Genomic DNA, 6,747 nt, shown 5'->3' with positions numbered 1-6,747 from the left:
TGATGTCAAAGATGTCTAACATGCGTGTAATTGGCATCCCAGACAGATGAATGGGGAGGGGGATCAAAAAACAGTTGAGGTAAAAATGGACAAGAATTCATGAAAGCAATGGAAGAGATGAGACCACAGATGCAACAGAACAGGATAAACACTGAAGAAAAGACACAGCCAGACACATTTTATTCTAACCTTGTTAAAATAAACGTAAAGAAAAAAGCCTGGTAGGTGTCAGACATGTTACCAACATCAGAGCAAAGATAAGAAGCTGTAGACACATCTTGTTTAAACATGCACAAGCTCATCCCCGGGAGAGAAACGGCCGCCGTGGCCCCAGCTGCCCGCTGTGCCCTGTCGGGGCCAAGCTGTGTGTGTCAAACCAACTCACTCCCGAGGCCGGGTGACAGCGTGTGCCCCCGCCCCCCGCGCAGTCTCATCTCCCGTGCGGAGCCTCTGCGGAGCCACGCCTTTGCCCTTTGCACACCTACTTGAAACGGACTTTTCGGAAGCCGTTGCAGAAGCAAAGGCGTATGTTGATAAACAGATTTCATTTCCAAGCGCCGCCGAGACACACGGCGCGGTCACCAGGGAGCAGACTCAGCAGGTAAAGCGCAAGATCCTGGTCCCAGAGGAGGAGGTGGCTGCTTCAGCCCAGAAAGGGGACAACGGCTGACACCGCCCATTTCGGGTTCCACGGAAAAGAAAACCTGGAATAAAATTATGGGACACACCTCGACGCTTGTGGTTTTATTCTCGTGGTTTTAGGAAAAGGGAGATAAAATACAGATCATGAAGATTTATTTTCCGTCCCATCTGCACCCTGCATAGTCACATGCGAACGCTTTGCACGGAGCTTTTCTCCCCGTAAGGAGCAGTGAAGACGGGGGCCGAGCCCTGTTCTCCGGCCGCGGCTCTGTCCGAGTGGCTGGTTGACGCTGGAGGTGTTGCTTTGCCTCTCAGCCTGTTTCTTCCTCCTCACCAGGTCATGACGGGACTTAAACATGACAATTCAGGGGAAGCGTTTAGCCCAACGCCTCACACACCATAGGCACCCTACCAGTTTCAGTTGCCATTAGCCTAAGTATTGTGTTTGTGCATTACGCTGTTGTCCTCATCATTATTTGATCAGTTACTTTCATCTTAGCAAGGGTACAATCTGGCAACTGCCTCTCCTTGGGGGCCTTATCATTGGGTCTGTCCAAAGCCCAGGGTATGTCCTCCTGTGACTTCGGGGCTCACTGCTCATTCTCCTTTATGAGCCTGGAAAGGCGAGTACTGGCTCAGAACCTGCAGCTGTGGGGAGGGCACAGCTCTGCACATGGGGAGGGCACAGCTCTGCACATGGGGCGGGCCAGCCTCTGAACATGGGGTGGGCACTGCTCTGCACATGGGGAGGGCACAGCTCTGCACATGGGGTGGGCACAGCTCTGCACATGGGGCGGGCCAGCCTCTGCACATGGGGCGGGCACAGCTCTGCACATGGGGAGGGCACAGCTCTGCTCATGGGGCGGGCCAGCTCTGCACATGGGGAGGGCCAGCCTCTGCACATGGGGAGGGCACAGCTCTGCACATGGGGCGGGCCAGCTCTGCACATGGGGCGGGCCAGCTCTGTACATGGGGAGGGCACAGCTCTGCACATGGGGCGGGCCAGCCTCTGCACATGGGGAGGGCCAGCCTCTGCACATGGGGCGGGCCAGCCTCTGCACATGGCGTGGGCCAGCTCTGTACATGGGGAGGGCACAGCTCTGCACATGGGGCGGGCCAGCTCTGCACATGGGGCGGGCCAGCTCTGCACATGGGGTGGGCCAGCTCTGCACATGGGGAGGGCACAGCTCTGCACATGGGGTGGGCCAGCTCTGCACATGGGGCGGGCCAGCTCTGCACATGGGGAGGGCACAGCTCTGCACATGGGGCAGGCCAGCCTCTGCACATGGGGAGGGCCAGCCTCTGCACATGGGGCGGGCCAGCCTCTGTACATGGGGCGGGCCAGCCTCTGCACATGGCGTGGGCCAGCTCTGCACATGGGGAGGGCCAGCTCTGCACATGGGGAGGGCCAGCTCTGCACATGGGGCAGGCCAGCCTCTGCACATGGGGCGGGCCAGCACTGCACATGGGGCGGGCCAGCCTCTGCACATGGGGAGGACACAGCTCTGTACATGGGGAGGGCACAGCTCTGCACATGGGGCGGGCCAGCTCTGCACATGGGGAGGACACAGCTCTGCACATGGGGCGGGCCAGCTCTGCACATGGGGCGGGCCAGCCTCTGCACGTGGGGAGGGCCAGCTCTGCACATGGGGCAGGCCAGCCTCTGCACATGGGGAGGGCACAGCTCTGCACATGGGGAGGGGGGCCAGCTCTGCACATGGGGAGGGGGGCAGCTCTGCACAACTCAGAATAGCACGGGCTCTCCTGGGATGCAGCCAGAGAGACCTCTGCCCCGCGCCTCTCCACGGGTGCTGCTTATTGGCCTTGCCCATGTCTGGGGACCAAGTACAGTGGATTAGCAGGAGGCGATCAAGTGAGCTTTCTCTCCCCTCCCCCAGCACCCTGTGGGTCTGTAAACGAAATCTAACTATTGTTTTGTTTGTAGCGATTATTGTCAAGTGGCCAGTTACGCGCCCAGCTCCCTGCATGGCGCTCTGCTCAGGATCAGGGATCAGCGAACCCTCCTACGGAGGATGAGAGCGAGCTGCTTTGTACTCTTTTCCTTTTTCTTTTTTCCCTACGACCCTTCAACAATATAACATTAGCTCTTAACCCGCGGTCGGCCTGAGAACAGCGTCAGAGCCACAACTGGCCCCAGGCGACAGTCTCGGGACCCCTGTTGCAGGTCCCAACTTCCTCTGTGTTCGACAGCTTGGCGGTGAGCAGGACGCACACATAAATGCTCCTGTCCTTGCCAGAAGCACATTAAGAGTCAGGCTTGTTTTCAGCCTGCAGGAAACGGGGCCCTTGCAGAGGTTTCACCGGAAGAGAAGAGGTATTTCATTGAAATACATTTTGAAGAACATTGTGTATCCTTACACACACTCGCGCACATATGGTTTCAGTATTCGAAGCGAATAAGAACATCTGACCTTTTTCGGCCCGTTTCCCTGGGAACAAATGTTAAAACAAAATGTATATTCTCAACCGCACCAGGTTTCTGGCCGATGAAACGTTTTACGAGTTGACTTTGGAAGGTGTTTTATTTCCATTAGTGCCGGCCTGGCTGACTCTGCCCCGCTCCGGGCCCCCCCATCCTCCGTGCTCTCTCTGTGTGTCCCCCCACCCCCCACCGGTCACATGCGCGCCTCCTGTCCCCCAGCTGCCGGCCCCTCCGCGCGCCGCCTCCCTGCGCTGCCCGCTCTGCGGGCTGAGCTGGGGCGGCCGACATCTGGTTTCCATCCCTGCTGCCTCACCGAGGCCCGGCCCACCCACATTTCCTGCCCATGAGTCACCGCTCAGCTGGAGCGCCCTGGGGCTCTCCTCCGCGTCCCTCCTTTTTCAGAGGAACTGCTTCCCTCCGTGGGCCTTTCAAGGGGGCTGCCATCTTCCGAGTTGCTCATTTTCTCGGTGTTTAGCTTTGAGAAGTGGACAAAAGGGGAATTTCCTTGAGATAACACACTTGAAAAATTGTGTAAAAATTAGAGTTGGGTAAAACACAAGCGTTTATAAAATAAAAGTGGTGAAGAAACTGCACGTGCCCGTAGTGTGCTAAGACGATGTGATACTTGATATTTTAAATAAACTTCGCCGAAGCGGTGGCAGTTGATGCGGCCTGTGCGGGCCACGCTGGAAACGTTAGCGCGCTTCCTCCTCACGCCCCGCTGCGGACCGCTCTCTGAGCCGATGAAGAAACTGAGGCAGAGAAAAACAACCGGCCCGCACAGCCGGCGCGTGGCCGTCCCGTGAGGAGAACCAGGCAGCCTGGGCCCAGAGTCCACGAGCTGATTCCCATTTCACAAACGGGGAAATCGAGGCACAGAAAAGTTAGCAAAACCGTGACGACTGTTTCCAAGTGTTCCCCAACATGGCCCGTGTCTCAGCGCCTCCGGCGCGTCTGGACGCTGCCCTGCGTCCATTTGCAGCGACTCCCACTTCTCCGTTGTTCACAGAATCGTGTGACTTGCATGTGTTTCTCTTAGCCAACGGCTCTCGTGGGAGAAATAAATAGGTCACGACACTTTCATAAAAAAATGTGACCGCATCAAGCTGACAATTTTCCTGCGGTCATACTGTCTGACGGCGGGAGAATTTAAGTAGGAGAATGAACATGTCAGTTAAGGCGAAGGGCTCCAGGTCCCGGGGAGCCCTCGGGTCACCGCGTAGGGGCTCCCAGTGGCCGCTGCAGGTGGTCACTAGGGGCGGGACACTGGCCAGGCGCCGAGGGGAAGGACAGCGGCTAGCGCGCCCCCTGCGGAGAGCGGGGCCTGGGCGCGGAGGGAGATTGCCCAAGACTCTTGTCGACCACAGCATTGTGCACAAATGCAGATGCTCTGACTGGGAGGGATCGGCGAGTCTTTCTCCATCATTTTTCACGTGGCAAATTAGTGGGGCCGTGGGTGTAGGACACGGAAAGGTTAGGCTGCGCTTGGTACCCAACCGCTCCAAAATCTCAGGAGCTTTAGGACCACGAACACGGACTCTTTGCTCCCGTGGCCTGTCCTGCGTGGGGCATCAGGGGCCCCTGCTCCACACGGCCCCCTGGGGACCCGGCTGACGGACCCCCCACAACTCTGTGGCTGCACCTCCAGAATACAGGCCCTCGTGCGCACCACAGGGAGACCAGAGGAAGCGGTGTGCTCCCCACTGCCTCAGCCGCAGAGCGTGCCGTCCGCTCCCGTGGCCGGAACGCACCGTGTGCGTCCACAGCCTGCAGGGCGGTGAACCCCGCTGGGCGCCCACGGGAGGGACGCCAAGGCTCTGAGGAAGGAAAGTGGCGGCCCGTTCCCGCGCCTCCTCATTCCTCCCCTCCCGGGGGCGGGGGGCGGTCAGAGATAAAGGGCCTATAGGGACAGGGACAGTTAAGAGACCGATGCCCTGTGAGGAATAATGCAATGGAGATATTGATTCTAAAACACATGGCCATTAGTTATATTGCTTGTAAATCCCAAGCCCTTGGACGCGTACATTATAAGCCTTGCATTTTGAAATCCTCACAATAAGTCCCCGAAGTTCAACATTGTGCCCGGGGAAGGACGCACAGGTCACCCACGGTACACCCGGCCTGGGAACAGCGTCAGCGGGCTCCGGAGCCTGCGCTGTGCCCTCGCGCGCCGCGCCGCTGAAAGCCACCGGCGCAGGGTAAAGAAGGTAGCGCTCAAGGCTGGGCGCGTTGCTGTATTAACAACTATTCCCCCACTTTCCTCTTCTGTGTGTGGCCCAGAATTCGGTGGATGCCTCCATCCTCATCTTTATGTCTTCGGTCTCTCTCTTGCTTTGCAAAATGCCGTCTTCGGTGGGTTGGCTCTTTAATGCTGCCCATGCCCCTTGTCCTGTGCTCCGAGGGGGGCAGGCATCGGGGTATCGGGGATGCATGCAGAACAGAGCAGGGAATTATTTTTTAATTATTTATACAGAAAGACAGTACCCAGCTGGCTTTCATCTATAAATCTAGTCTTCTAATTTCATAAACCAACTCAAGACTCATCAAAATCCCTCTAGGGCTTCGTGATTTCTGTTACTCCTAAGCAAAATATGTGTAACTAAGAGAAATGAGAACTTCCGTGGGCAGGGCTGCACGGCGGGGCTGGGGGACAGTCCCCAGGCTCTCCCCGTCCTGGGAAGGGAATCCGGCCGCCGCTGGTCTCTCCCAGGGCTCGGCCCACGTGCCTCCTGAGACCATCCGACAGCAAGTCATACTTTCCTGTTGTCCCTGCAGCGGGTTGTCCTAGGAGAGGGTAAGTCAGCGCCTGCCCTGCACCAGGCAGCCGGGCCCCTTTGGGGAAACCCGGAGTGAGGGAGTCAGGCGGCTGTGGATACACAGATACCCTCGTCGTGAAACGTTCTGATGCGTTAAACCAAGCAGGGTATTTAGAGGCTCCACAGGGGTGGGGCGCGGGGGCAATGGCTACCGTTATGGGTTTTGTGGCGCTAAATGGGGCGGGGGGCAGCCCACACGTAGAGCCTGTCATTCAGAATCAGAATCAGAATCACGCGGACAGCTGTGTTTTTACCGAACACTCACAGGCTGTCGAGTGGGGTGGTAGATACCTGCAAAACTCTAGAAATGGGTACTATTCATATGTCCCCTTCGCGCATGAAGAAAGTGGCTCATAGAGGCTAAACGAACCCAAATTTTATATCGACGCGGTAACAAACAGCACGAAGGTAGCGGCTTAAGACAACACAGATTTACTCTCTCACAGCTCTGGAGGTCAGAAGGTCATAGGGGGCCGCAGGGTGAGAGTGGAGGTGCTGCCCAGCCGAGTCCCTCCTGCCGCGCCAGGAGAGCCGCCCTGTCCCCGCCCCCCGCGCCCCTGGGGGCCTCCGCGGTCCCAGGCTCACGGCCCCGCCCCCTGCGCCGTCACCCAGTGCCCGGCCCTCCAGGTCCTCGCCCCGCCGGGCCGCCGGCCGCCTGGCCACTGCTGCCTCCTTCTTCCACGTTTAGGGCCCTTGTGATTATGGTGGGTCCACCCAGACGATCCGAGACAGCCTCCCTCTCTGCTGTTTCGCTGACCTACCCCCTGTGCTATGTCGTGGGACACAGTCCAGGTTTGGGGGGCCAGGACGCAGGCCACGGGAGGCCCTCGCTCTGCCTGTAACATG

This window comes from Pteronotus mesoamericanus, unplaced genomic scaffold (genome assembly GCF_021234165.1).
Source record: "Pteronotus mesoamericanus isolate MK-2021 breed Mesoamerican mustached bat unplaced genomic scaffold, CSHL_Meso_final contig_1018, whole genome shotgun sequence".
Taxonomy (NCBI): Eukaryota; Metazoa; Chordata; class Mammalia; order Chiroptera; family Mormoopidae; genus Pteronotus; species Pteronotus mesoamericanus.
Note: the sequence above shows the minus strand (reverse complement) of the source record.